This window comes from Dipodomys merriami, unplaced genomic scaffold (assembly GCF_024711535.1).
Source record: "Dipodomys merriami isolate MVZ:Mamm:240054 unplaced genomic scaffold, mDipMer1.0.p SCAF_1959, whole genome shotgun sequence".
NCBI classification, from domain to species: Eukaryota; Metazoa; Chordata; class Mammalia; order Rodentia; family Heteromyidae; genus Dipodomys; species Dipodomys merriami.
Window position 1 is genome coordinate 50,694 of NW_027203336.1, and position 13,162 is coordinate 63,855.

Below are 13,162 nucleotides of genomic sequence, written 5' to 3' on the forward strand. Positions count from 1 at the left end.
TCAACCTCCCTAGCCATAACAGAAATGCAAATCAAAACAACATTGAGATACCACCTCTCCCCAGTTAGAATGGCTAAAATCAAGAACTCTAATAACAACAGATGCTGGAGGGGATGAGGACAGAATGGAACCTTATTGCATTGTTGGTGGGAGTGTAAACTTGTTCAACCAGTTTGGAAAGCAGTATGGAGGTTCCTCAAAAGACTCCACATAGAGCTCCCCTATGACCCAGCAATCCCACTTTTGGGCATTTACCCAAATGTTTACAAACAAGACCACACTAAAGCTACCAGCGCGACTATGTTTATTGCAGAATCATTTACTATAGCTAAGATATGGAACCAACCCAAATGCCCCTCAGTAGATGAATGGATCAAGAAAATGTTGTGTATATATATATACACAATGGAATTCTATGCCTCCATCAGAAAGAATGGCATTGCCCCATTTGTTAGGGAATGGAAAGGCTTGGAAAAAATTATATTAAGTGAAATAAACCAGGCCCAAAGAAACATAGGTCCCATGGTTTCCCTTATTTGCAATATCTAGTATATGTCTGAGTCAAGCAGAAAAGGTCAGATAAGGTGATGTTAGGGAAATGAACCCTAAGATATGTATTCAATTTTTTTTCTTTCATGCAATTGTTTCTAACACATTTATAAGATGATTTCTTTGTTGCTTTGTATGGCCCTCCCCCACAGTATAACCCCTGCTTTCACTGTATTTGATGTTGGTATAATTTGTAGAGGTGAAGGGGAAAAACAAATCATTTAACTAGGGATACAGGTGGAACCATTGCAACAATGAGATATACAAGTAGTTGTGTCCAAAACGAACTTGACAACTTTGGTGCCGGGGGGGGGGGGGTGGGAGGGAGGATGAGCAGGGATGGAGGATGAGAAGGGATGGGAAGGGGAAACAAAGGCTACAATGCTTGATAAGAAATGTACTCATTATCTTGCCCATGTAATTGTAACCACTCTGTACAATATTTTCATAATAAAAAAAAAAACCTGTGAGATATCTTGCCAGTGCTAGGTCATGCCTGCAATCCTAGCTACTCAAGAGACTGAGATTTGAGGATAGCAATTGAAAGAATGTCCAGACATGAAAGTCCATTAGATACTTATCTCCAATAAACCACCAAAAAACTACAAGTGGCACTGTGGCTCAAGTGGTAGTGTGCTAACCCATAGCTGAAGAACTGAGGGACAGCGCCCAGGTCCAGAGTTCAAGCTCCATGACCTATATATATATATATATATATATATATATATATATACATACATACATATATATATGTATGTATGTATGTATACATATATACATATATTTATATGTATGAATAAATGACCTCTCAAGTAGAATAAACTTCAGGTCCATAAAATCGGAGTCTGCTTCTGAGATACTTATATTTCATATATGGTTTTTATTAGAACAGTTATATTAAAATTTGACACAACTGTACTAAAGATATAAAAGCAAATTACTTTTTTTCTGACCTGTGAGGGACAAATAAAGATTGAAAAAAAAACATGAAAAAAAAGTTACAAAGAAGCACAGGAAACCATACAAACTAGGAACAGAAATGAGAATGACAGATCTGGATAAAACTATCATTTAATCCTGGGTGTCTGGTCTCTTCTCATTTAGAAGCTGAGTTGAGTCATTACAAAGTCTCCAATCTCAGGGTAGGTTGTAATTAGATATAGACCATGTTAAGTGAAAAGGGCAGTGTTTTCACTTCTGCCCAAGGATAGGCTCCACTGAGAGATGTCCCCACCGTGGCCATCCTAGAATGCCTAGTCTCCAAGTAGGACAAGGGCCATTGGCCAATGTCCTCGTGGTCCTCACATGGTTGCCATGGTAGCAGTAGAAGCATCTGTGGATGGGCCCAGAATTCCTTGACAATGATCCTCCTGGCCCAAGTGCATAACTGCCGGTGGGTTTGCCCTGGGCTCTGATTGGCCCATTTTCTCACTGATGTCAATGGCCTGACTTCTGATTGGTCCAGTTCCTCCTGATGTCACAGGCCATTGTGAGGTATGCCCAGCAGGATACATAAGAGGCAATTGCCCTCCAACTCTGTCAGTTACAGCACTGGGAGCTTTTCCTTGGTGACCCGCTGGACTAAGTCAGAGCTACTTGGTTGCTTTCTTTGGGTATGGGGGTTGTGTTTGTCTTGTTTGGGTTTGGGGATTTCATTTACTAGTCTGGGGGTTGTATTTACTTGTTAGTTTACCTTTTCGTAAGATTTATTAGTTGGCAACTTCATTGAGATCATCTTAGGTAATAGTTAAGCTTGATCACTTGTCATCTCAGCTGAAAGATGGTAATGTACAACAAAGTCTCCTTTAGCTCTTCCCCCAAGAAGGAGTTGATCACTGTACAACTTGACAGAGATCATCGACTATGGCTGCTATGGCTATGTCAATCTGGCCCATCACCGCCTCACAGACACCACAGTGGTGGTCAAAGTTCTCTGAAAGAAAGAGCTGGAAAGCCATGAGATAGAAAATGAGGTGGCCTTTGTGAAAACTGTACGTCACCCACACATCATCTGATTATTCCAGGTGATGGAGAATGAAGACTGTGTGTACCTTGTCACTGAGCTGGCCACTCGGGGTCATCTCTTGAGGTGGATCAAAAAATCCTCCTCCAGCTACCTTTTAGAGTTTGAAGCCAGGAGGCTATTCAAACAGATCACGAGTGCTGTTGACTACCTTCATGAGAATGGAATTGCACACCTAGACCTGAAGGCCAACAACATCCTATTGGATGCCAATCTCAATGTCAAGGTCAGTGAATTTGGGCTGAGTGACAGGGTGACCTACACAAATGTTCCTACACAAAATGTTCGATGGGTACCAGGTGGACATTTGGGACTTAGGCGTGCTATTGTATGTGATGACAATGAGAAAGTTCCCATTTGAGGGGAGTAATATGGCTGACATAGGGTTACAAGTCCTAGAGGCCAGTACACTGTTCCCCTTCACCTATCTGCAAAGAGACAAGATCTCCTTTCTAAACTGCTGACTGTGGACTTCAATCTGAGGCCTGCTATTGAGGAGATAATGGAACACCCATGGCTGGCTCTAGGTGTGGGATTTGGCCTGCTTCCTGATGAGCCACTGCCTGGCAAGCTGGATCGCATTGTCAGAGTCATGTGTGACATGGGGTACAATGTAGCTGGCATTGAAAAGGCAATCCAGGACAGAGAATTCAATGAAGCCATGGGCACCTACCTGCTCATCCAAGAAAACTTAAAAGAGAATGCCAGAATTGTGGAATCAAAACTGATGCTTTTGGATAGTCCATCTGGCACAACTCCTGAGGACAATCCCACCACAACTCTCCCTCCACAAAGGAGAGCCAGCTTTTTTGCAGGACATAACGCCTTCAGCTTGTCCTCAGAATTTCAGTTACACAATGATGATGATCAGTTACCTCTCAATAAAACCCGAAGTGCCAGTCTGCTTGTCTTTCCTCTCTACTCCCTGCAGAGCTACAGTTCCAGCTTAATGTTGGGCCAGGATTCTTTTAGCTGCTTGACAGAATGGAGCATTCACACTCAGTGGAAAATGCCCTTCCCTCTGGGCAGCCTTAGGGGGAGGCCACAGCCCCCAGGTGGAATATTAGACAGGGCTGGAGGAGGGTGGCTAACAGGATAGTCACCATATTTCGCAGAATCTGCTGCTGTGTGAAGGCCCCAAAGTAATGTCCACAGATTGAAAGTAAAGCTGTCCCAGAGAAAGTGGTGCAGAACTCTGAAACAGCACAATTGAAAACCACCAAACTCAGACTTTCAGGGTGACTCTAACTGGGTTGTGGAAAATCTGAGAGGTGTGGATTTGAAGAGCTGCAGGAGGAGAAGGAGTCATGCAGAAAGTTCACACTGCAGAAGTCTCTGGCCAGCATGGCCAGGTTGTGTGACAAGTGCTAGGGGATTCTCCAGCTGGGATTCCTTCCCAAGAAAGGACACTGCACTGGCTTTCCAATGCTAAAAGATAAGCTGAAAGGTGATCTCAAGCTGCCTGTACTTTCTGAGCTGGCTAATTCCACATCGATCCCTTACTTGAGTATTGTCACTTCATTGAACAACCTTTCACATTTGTCCCTTGAACACTAAAGATGCTTTTGTCCCAAATGCTGCAGCAGGTCATCATCTCACCTTTTATGTATGTTGCTTGTCTGCCTATTTACTTTCTAGTTCATTTATTTAGGTTTAAAGTGAGACCCTTGATGCTATAGGAGCCCATGGATCTGAGGGGCAAGAGGCATCCTGGACTCTGCTTCTCTTTCAGCAGTCTTCAGGTGAAAGGGTACAACTCCTGAGCACACTAGGTACACTGGCTGGGTTGGAACATAAGAGCAAATCTTCACTGGGAATGGAGAGGGACCTGTCTCCATTCACCCCATACACTGTCAGTGGTTTCTGCCCCAACTTTCCTCCTATTCAATGCAGTTTTCTGTGGGTGTGATTTCTATCTAAACCTCATCATTATCCCAACATAATACCATCATCCAAGAATCCCTTATTTCAGACTTGTTTATTTGCTCACAGTCAAAGAGACCCTATTACCTAGACAGGTTGTTTGATTTGCAACTTCTCCCCCTCCCCAGGAGCCCCCATTTTCTTTAAGGGGAACCAGAATGTTGGGTTAGCTGTGTTTCAAATAAGAGAACAGTCTGAACAACCAGAGTTCCTGTTAGACTGGCAAAATATATGAAGTAGAATGATACCCCTTCCTTCAAGGTAGAGGTGAAGAAACCTGTGAAGGAGCAGGATTCCTGAGAAAGTATGGAGATACAGTGGTGCCTGTGGATGGATGCCTGGGTGGGCTTTGCTAGTGGGTGGACCTTGGCTGGGCTGACTGTTTCTGAGCATGAGCAGAAACTCGGTAAGATTGGATGTGGCCCTCGACCACTGCGTTATATGTGTTGGCTCAGCTACCGGGGGGGGGGGGGTTTAACAAGGGAGTGATGGGGAGCAGTTGGGCACACGTGGCCTTTGCTATTTGTGCTCTGAGTCAATAGGCTGAACCTGCAGAGCACACATGACATTTGTGGAAGGAAGTGAGCTGGAGCTCCTGGTAAATCAGATTCAGCTCAGGGCCATTTGGGAAGCAAATCTCCCCTCAAAGAATGAGATGGGATTCTGGTGGGCCAAAAGGAGGGGCCAAAGGACAGCCCAAGGAGGGCCAAAAGAGGGTAAAGGATGGGCACCTTATTGAAAGACAGGACTGACACTGATGCTGTATTACAACTCAGAGGAGGATGGCCAGGAAAGGAACTGAGGAATCCTGAACTCCACATGGACCAGTGTTTAGTGAAGAGGGTGGGTGGGGAGGGAAGTACTGTGAATTTCCTTGATTTCTCAATGCTTTTTCTTTTCTCTCCATGTTTGTTTGTTGTGTGTTTGTGTCTGTGCACCTGTACTGGCTCTGGGACTTGAACTCAGTGCTTTTCTCTCTGTCTCCTTTACTCTCTCTCCTTATCTTCCCCTTCTCAGCTCTCCACCCCATTCCATCTACCTTCCCTACTTTTCTTTCTCCCTCTTACATTCCTCGTATTCTTCCCCTTTCATTCTTCTCTCTCCTCTTCTCTTCCTATTTCCTCCTCCTGAAATCTTCCTGTTCCATTCGGTCTCCCTCTCTTCCTGCTCTTGAATCAGTCTCTGACAATGTTTGTTTCTCTGTCTCTCCTCTCTCTGTCTCTCTCTTTCTCTCTTTCAGTTTGTATGGTCATAGCTGGTTCTCTACCACTTGAGTCATACCTCCCGGCTTTCATTTCTCTAGTTAATTGAAGATGGAATTTCCTAGAATTGCTGTATCTGTAATCTTACAGGTGAACTTGTGGGATAGCTAGGATTACAGGCAAAAGCCTCCAGCATCAGGCAAACACATTAGACTTTGTTAGTTTGGTGTAGCAGAGGTTGTTTTCTCAGTTATTATGAAAGGGATTTGTGTACTTATGTAAGGGACAGCTGTGTGAGGGACACCTTACAAATGGTTGTGGAAGGAAGGGGGTGGTGGCATAGTGTGCAAATGGACAGGGAGGAAGGGACATGTGCACTGCACAAAGGGTCAGCGCTGAATGTTCTATTTTGGTAGAGATTCTGGGAGTCTCCTGAGAGGCCCCCAGCTGACACCCGCTTCCCCAGAGCACAAGGTTGTGGGCATGATGCTTCCTTTCCCCTGGCAGTTCCAAGGGGAAGTGTCTAGGCCTCATGGAAGAGTAGACCCTAATTTTTCTGCTGAGGAAACTGGCATGCTGGGGGAGCTGATGTTCAAATATTCAACTATTCTTTTTTTGTGGGGGGGGTCCGGTCGTGGGGCCTGAACTCAGGCCTAGGCACTTTCTCTCAGCTCTTCAGCTCAAGGCTAGTGCTCCACCACTTGAGCCACAGCACCACTTCCGGCTTTTTTCTTTTTGCTGAGGAATCGAACCCAGGGCCTCATGCATGCAAGGCAAGCGTTCTACCACTGAGCCACCTTCCCAGCACAAATATTCAACTATTCTAAATGTCACATCTCCATTTTAGGAATCACAAAGTGAATGAATTAAAATAAATTCCCTTCCTTTCACCTAGAGGTGGTGAAGGAACAGGAGACCTGAGAAAGCATGCCTATATAATGGTGCCTGTTGATGGACCCTGTCTGAGCTGACTGCCTTCCCACATGAACAGAAATCCGGTGAGAGTGGATGTGAGCCTTCATCACTGTGATGTTTGTTTTGGTTCAGCCAGGGCACTATATTTGCACAGAGAGTCAGTGCTGAGGGCCCATGCTGCCCTTGGGTGACAATGTGGGATGGGGAGGACTTGGGCACAGCAGGCCTTTGCTATGAGGGGACTGGACTCAGAGGGCTGAGCCTGCACTGCATAATGATGAGATTTGCAGAAGGAAGGCTGTGGCTCCTTGTAGACCAGTGGTGCCGCTCAGGGGTATTTAGGGAACAGAACTCTTCTCAAAGAATGAGATGGGTTTCTGGTGAGAGAAGCAGTGAGGCCAGAGTGGTCATATAGCAGGCATCTTGGTGATAGACAGTGTTGACATTGATGCTGAAGGAGAGCTGAGAGGAGGAAGCTAAGGACTCTTGTACTCTGGATGGAACCATCTTCAGTGAAGAGGAGGGTGGGCAGGGAAGTAATGTTGATTTCCATCTTGTCTCAGTCCTTTTGTTTTATTTACTTTCTTTTTGTTTGTTGTATGCATGTGTTTGTGAGTGTGTGCTGGTACTGGCACTTGAACTCAGTGATTTTCTCTTTCTCTGTCTCCTTTGCTGTCTCTTTTTTCTTTCCATTGCCTGTCTCTCTCCCCTTTTCCAGCTAACTTCCCTCCAGGTCATTCATCTTCTCCTCTTCTTCCCCTTTCCCTCTTCTCTTGTTCTGTTTCCTCTCTCTTCCTCTGCCTCAAATCTTTTTCTCTCCTACCCCTCTATATCTTTCTCTTTGAGTTTGCATGTTCATAGCTGGTGCTCTACCACTTGAGTCACTTGAGTCCAAGCCAACATTTTTCTTCTTAATTGAAAATGGAGTATGCCCAGGATGGCTTTAACTGTGATCTTCTGAGCATCAGCTTCTGGGAGAACTATGATTACAGGCATGATCCACCATCAGCAGCAATGCTTCTGACCTCGTTAACCTGGTGTTGCACAGGTTTGTTTCTCTGATTGAGAAAAGGGATTTAGGTACTTATCTGAGGGCTGTCCATCAAGGTGTAAGAGACAGCTTGAAAATGGTAGGGGAAGGAAAGGGTTGATGGATTTTGGGGCAGAATGGACAGGGAGAAAAAAACGTGCATGGTGCAAGTATGTCAGCACAGAGAGAAGTCAGAGGTTTTGTAGAGAACCTATGCATCCGCAGAGTCCTCCCACTGACACCCCCTTCTCCAGAACACCAGGCTTTGATCAGTTCTTATTTGAGGTCTTTAGGCCTCATGGAAGAATACCAGAGCCCAATTTTTTTCCTTAGCGAATCATCTTGCTAGGAGAACAGAGTTTCAAGTCTGAGAACATTCTGAACATCCAGAGCCCATTCTGAATGACAAAAATGTATGAATTAAATACTTTTCCTCCTTGTCAGCAAGAGGTGGAGAAACCTGTGAATGAGCAAGAGACCTAAGGAAGTATGAAGATATAGTGGTGCCTGTGGATGGACCCTGCCTGAGATGACTGCATCTGGACGTGAGGGAAAATTCGGTAAGATTGGATATGTCCTTCCAGCACTGGGTTATTTGTATTGGTTTAGCCAGGGCCATGAGATTTCCACAGAGAAGGTTTGGTGCAAGCTCCTGCTGTCTGCCCTTGGGTGACAAGTGTGTGATAGAGAGGATTTGGGCACACCTGGCTTTTGCTATGTGTGCACTGATGTGAGGAGGCTGAGCCTGTAGAGAAAACTGATGAGATTTTCAGCAGGAGGTGGACGGGAGCTCCTGTTGGATCAGTGGTCCAGCTCAGGGCTATTCGAGTGCATATCTCCCCTGAAATAGCAAAATGGGATTCTGGTGAGAGACCAAATAAGGGCTCCATGAGGGAAAAGATGCGTACAGGGTAAATGACTGGGTGGACACTAAATGTAAAGGAGAAGTGACAGGAGGCAGGTTAAGAAGGGAGCTGAGGAATCCTGAATTCCACATGGGCCGTTCTTCAGTGAAGAAGGTGGGTGGGAAGGAATTACTGTTGATTTGTAAGATGGCTTTAATTTTTTCCTTTTGTATGTTTGTTGTGTGTATGTGTTTGTGAGTGTGTGCTGCTACATCTCAGTGCTTTTATTCTTATGCTGTTTCCTTTCCCTTCTCTGTCCTCTCTCCACTTTTCTCACCTTCCCCCTGCCTTGCCCCGCCATCTCCCTTCCCTTGTTTTCATTCCTCCCATACCTACTCCTATTCTACTTCTCCTGTCCCTCTACTTGTTCTCCTACCCTCTACCATTTCCTCTCCCTCTCTTCCTGCTCTTAAATCTGTCTCACTCTCTTTCCCTCCCCCTCCCTCACTCCTTCTCTCTCTACACATCTCTCCCTCTTTCCCTTTCTCCTTCTCTGTCTTTCTCTTTCTTCTCTCAGTTTTCATGGATATGTCTGGTTCTCTTCTGTTTGAGTCACGCTTCCAGGCTTGCATTTCTCTAGTTACTTGAAGATGGTATCTTCCCAGCCTTGCTGTAAATGCAGTCTTCAAGTTGTCAACTTGGGAGATAGGTAGGATTACAGACAAGAGCCTACAGCATCAGGGAATGCAATTGACTTTGTTAATCTGGTGTGGCAAAGGTTGGTTTCTCTATTTTGAAAGGGTATTTGTGTATTTATGTGAGGGACAACTGTGTATGGTTCACCTTACAAATGGTTGTGGAAGGAAGGCAGTGATGGGTTGGTGTAAATGGACAGGGAAGGATGACTTTTTTGGAATCACAAAGTGATTAAAACATACTCCCCTCTTTTCAGCTAGAGGTGATCAAGGAACAGGAGACCTGAGGAATTATAGAGATAAACTGGGGCCTATGGAAGGACATAGCCTGGATGGACTTTGGTTGTGGATGGACCACACCCATGGATGGACCCTGCATGGGATGACTGCCTTCCCACAAGAAAAAAAATTGTTAAGATTGAATATGAGCCTTCACACTACAATATTTGTATTGGTTCACCTAGGGCATTTAGAATTGCACACAGAGGCAGTGCTGAGGACTGATGTTGCCTTTGGGTAACAAGTGTTTGATGGGGAGGAGTTGGGAAAATCTGGCCTTTTCTATGTGTACAATAGGTCAGGAGGCTGAACCTGCAGAGGAGACTAATGAGTTTAGCAGCAAGAGGAGGGCTGGGGCTCCTGGTGGATCAGTGGTACTGCTCAGGGCTCTTTGGGGAGAGCAGATCTCCCATGAAAGAACAAAATGGGATTCTGGTGAAAAATTCAATGAGTGCCACAAGAGGGAAAAGATGGGTACATGAGAAATGACAGGGTGGACACTAAATGTAAAGGAGAAATGACAGGAGCTGAGGAATCCTGAATTCCACATGGACCATTCTTCAGTGAAGAAGTGGGGTGGGAGAGAATTACCATTGATTTCCATGATTTCTCAATCCATTTTCTTTTATTTTTTCAGTTTTGTTTGTTGTGTATATGTGTTTGTGAGTGTGTGCTGGTACATCCATGCTTTTTTCTTATGCTCTGTTTCCTTTCCTTCTCTGTACTCTCTCCACTTTTCTCACCTTCCCCCTTCTGCCCTCTCTCTTAACCTTGTTTTTATGCCCCCCATAACTACTCCTACTCTATTTCCCCTGTCCCTCTTCTTATTCTTCTCATGCCCTCATTCTCATTCCCTCTTCTCATGCCCTCTTCTCATTCCCTCACCTTCTCTTCCTGCTCTCTGGTGTTCCTTATCTCTCCCCTTCTCCCTCTCTGTCTTTCTCCCTTTTTTTCTTTCTCTTTCAGTTTTCATGGTCATGTCTGATTCACTGCTTGAGTCACACTTCCAGGTTTGCATTTCTCTACTTAATTTTCCCAGACTTGCTGTAAATGCAGTCTTCTAGGTGGCAATTTGTGGGATAGGTAAGATCACAGGCAAGAGCCTACAGCATCAGAGAATGCATTGGGCTTTGTTAGTCTGGTACGGCAAAGGTTTCGTTCTCTCATATGAAAGGGATTTGTGTACTTTTCTGAGGAACCACTGTGTGAGGGTTACCTTACAAATCGTTTTGGGAGGAAGAGGATGGTGGGTTGGTGTAAATGGACAAGGAAGGTTAACTTGTGCACTGTACAAGTGCATTGAAAGGTGTTAGAGTCTTAGTAGAGATTCTATGAGTCCCCAGAGAGGCCCACAGATGACTCCCCATTTCCCAAAACAGCAGGCTTTGGGCATGGTTCTTCCTTTCCCCTGGCAGTTCCCAGTTAAAGACTAAGCCACATAGAGGAATTCAGAGCCCAGTTCTTCCCCTTACAGAACCAAAGATCTAACTTAGCCAAGTTTTAATATTTGAACATTCTGAAATCAAGAGTTCAATTTTGGAATGACCGAGTGTTTGAATTAAAATACATTCCCTTCCTTTCAGGTAGAGGTGGTCAAGGAACAGTTCAACTGAGGAAGCATGGTGATCTACTGTGCATGTGGATGGATGGGGCTGGATGGACTGGGGTTGTGGATAGATCACACCTGTGGATGGACCCTGCGTAGGATGGCTGGCTTCCCACAAGAACAGAAATTCAGTAAGATTGAATATGAGCCTTCACTACTAGGATATTTGTATTAGGTCAGCCAGGGCATTAGATTTGCACACAGAGGCAGTGCTGAGGAGTGATGCTGCCTTTGGGTGACAAGTGTGTGATGGGGAGGGGTTGGACACACTTGGTGTTTTATATGTGTACACTGGGTCAGGAGGCTGAGACTGCAGAGCAGACTGATGAGATTAACATCAAGAAGGAGGGTTGGGGTTCCTGGTGGATCAGTGGAAATGCTCAGGGGTATTTGTGGAACAGAACTCTTCGAAAAGAATGAGATGGGTTTCTGGTGAGAGAAAAAATAAGGGCCAAAATAGGCCAAATAATGGGTACCTGGTGCAAGACAGGGTTGATACTGATGCTGCAGGAGAGCTGAGAGCAGGAATGTAAGGAATCCAGAACTCCTCACCAATCAGTTTTCAGTGAAGGGTGGGTGGGGAGGGAAGTACTGTTATGTCCATTATTTTTCCATACTTTTTATTGTCTTTCTTTTAGTTTATCATGTGTATGCATTTGGGAGTGTGCTGGAAGTAAGGCTTGAAGTTTGTTCTTTTCTCTTTCTGTCTCCTTTCCCTCTGTGTCCTTTCCTTGCAGCCTCCTTCTACTGTCTGTCATCTCTCTTATGCCCACATTCCTTGACTTCCCCTACTCTCCTCCTTCTAATCATTTTTTCTCCATTTTCCATTCCTTCTAACGAGCTCCTTTCTCCTGAATCTGTTTCTCTGTCTTTATGTATGTGTGTATGTATGTATTTTTCTCTGTTATTCTCTCTGTTCATTTGAGTTCTCTTTCTCCATCCCTCTCTCTCCCTCCCTCAGTTTCTCTCTCTTGGCCATGGGCATGTTTCTCTCTAGTATTCTCCCAGTGGAGTCACACCTCTAGGTCTGATATTTCTACTGCGTTGGACATGGAGTCTGCCCAAGCTGGCTTTATCTGAAATCTTCTCAGTGTCAGCATGTGAAATAATTAGGGTTACACACATGAGCCTTCAGCCTTCAGTTGGTTTCTTTGTTTTTACAAAGGAATTTGTGTACTTGTGTGAGGGACAACTTACAAATGTTTGGGGAAGGAAAGGGTGTTGGTTTGGGCTGCAAGTGGAGAATGGACAGGTAGAGAATTACATTTTCACAGTGCTAGGGGGTCAGCCCTGAGAGGTGTCTGATCTTAGTAGAGATCCTGTGAGTCCCCAGAGAGGCCCTCAGCTGACACCCCCTTCCCAGAGCACCAGGCTTTGGGCATGGTGCTTCCTTTCCCCTGGCAGTTCCCAGGGGAAGCCTATAGGTCTCATGGAAGACTAGTAGGGCATGATTTTTGTCCTCATGGAACCACAGTGGGGAGAAAACTGAGTTTCAAATATTAGAACACTCTAAACTTGCAAAGGTGATGTCTGACATTACAAAGTATACAAAATAAAACATTTTTTCTTCCATTCAACTAGAGGAGAGAAGCCTTGGAAGGAAGCAAGACACCTGAGAAACCATGGAGTTACAATGGTACCTGTGGATGGACCCTTCCTAGGACATAGAGAAATTTGGTAAGACTGAATATGACCCTTTGCCCCAGGATTATTTTGCTGATTCATCCACAGGCATCAGACTTTCCACACAGAGGTACTGCTGAGGGCTGATGCTACCCTTGGGAGACAAGGGTGTGATGGGGAGGAGTTGGGCACACCTGGTCTTTGCTATGTGTGCACTGGGGTCAGGAGGCTGAGCTAGCAAAGCCAACTGAGGAGGAATTCACGAGGAGATGGGCTACAGCTCTCGTCAAATCAATGGCCCAGCTCAGGGGTATTTGAGGAGAAGAGCTCAGATCAAAGAATGAGATGGGTTTCTGGTGAGGGAAGCAATGTAGGCCACATTGGGCAAAGGATGGGCAGCTTGCTGATAGACAGAGATGGCAGTGATACAGAAGGAGAGATTTGCGGAGGAAGCTAAGGAATCCCGAAGTCC

The 13,162-nt window shown here is 45.2% G+C and overlaps 1 long non-coding RNA gene across 2 annotated transcripts; it reads left to right on the forward strand.

Moving 5' to 3' along the window:
* The first annotated feature begins 2,079 nt into the window (after positions 1 to 2,079).
* Positions 2,080 to 12,743, forward strand: LOC138831436 (uncharacterized). 2 transcript variants are annotated; one of them, XR_011373294.1, is made up of 6 exons: positions 2,080 to 2,162; positions 2,574 to 2,798; positions 6,593 to 7,660; positions 8,087 to 8,202; positions 11,045 to 11,198; positions 12,649 to 12,743. It is a non-coding gene; the product is annotated as an uncharacterized lncRNA (long non-coding RNA). The 2 variants fall into 2 exon arrangements; XR_011373293.1 differs by lacking the exons at positions 2,080 to 2,162; positions 2,574 to 2,798 and having other exon boundaries at positions 6,313 to 7,660.
* The last annotated feature ends 419 nt before the right edge of the window (positions 12,744 to 13,162 follow it).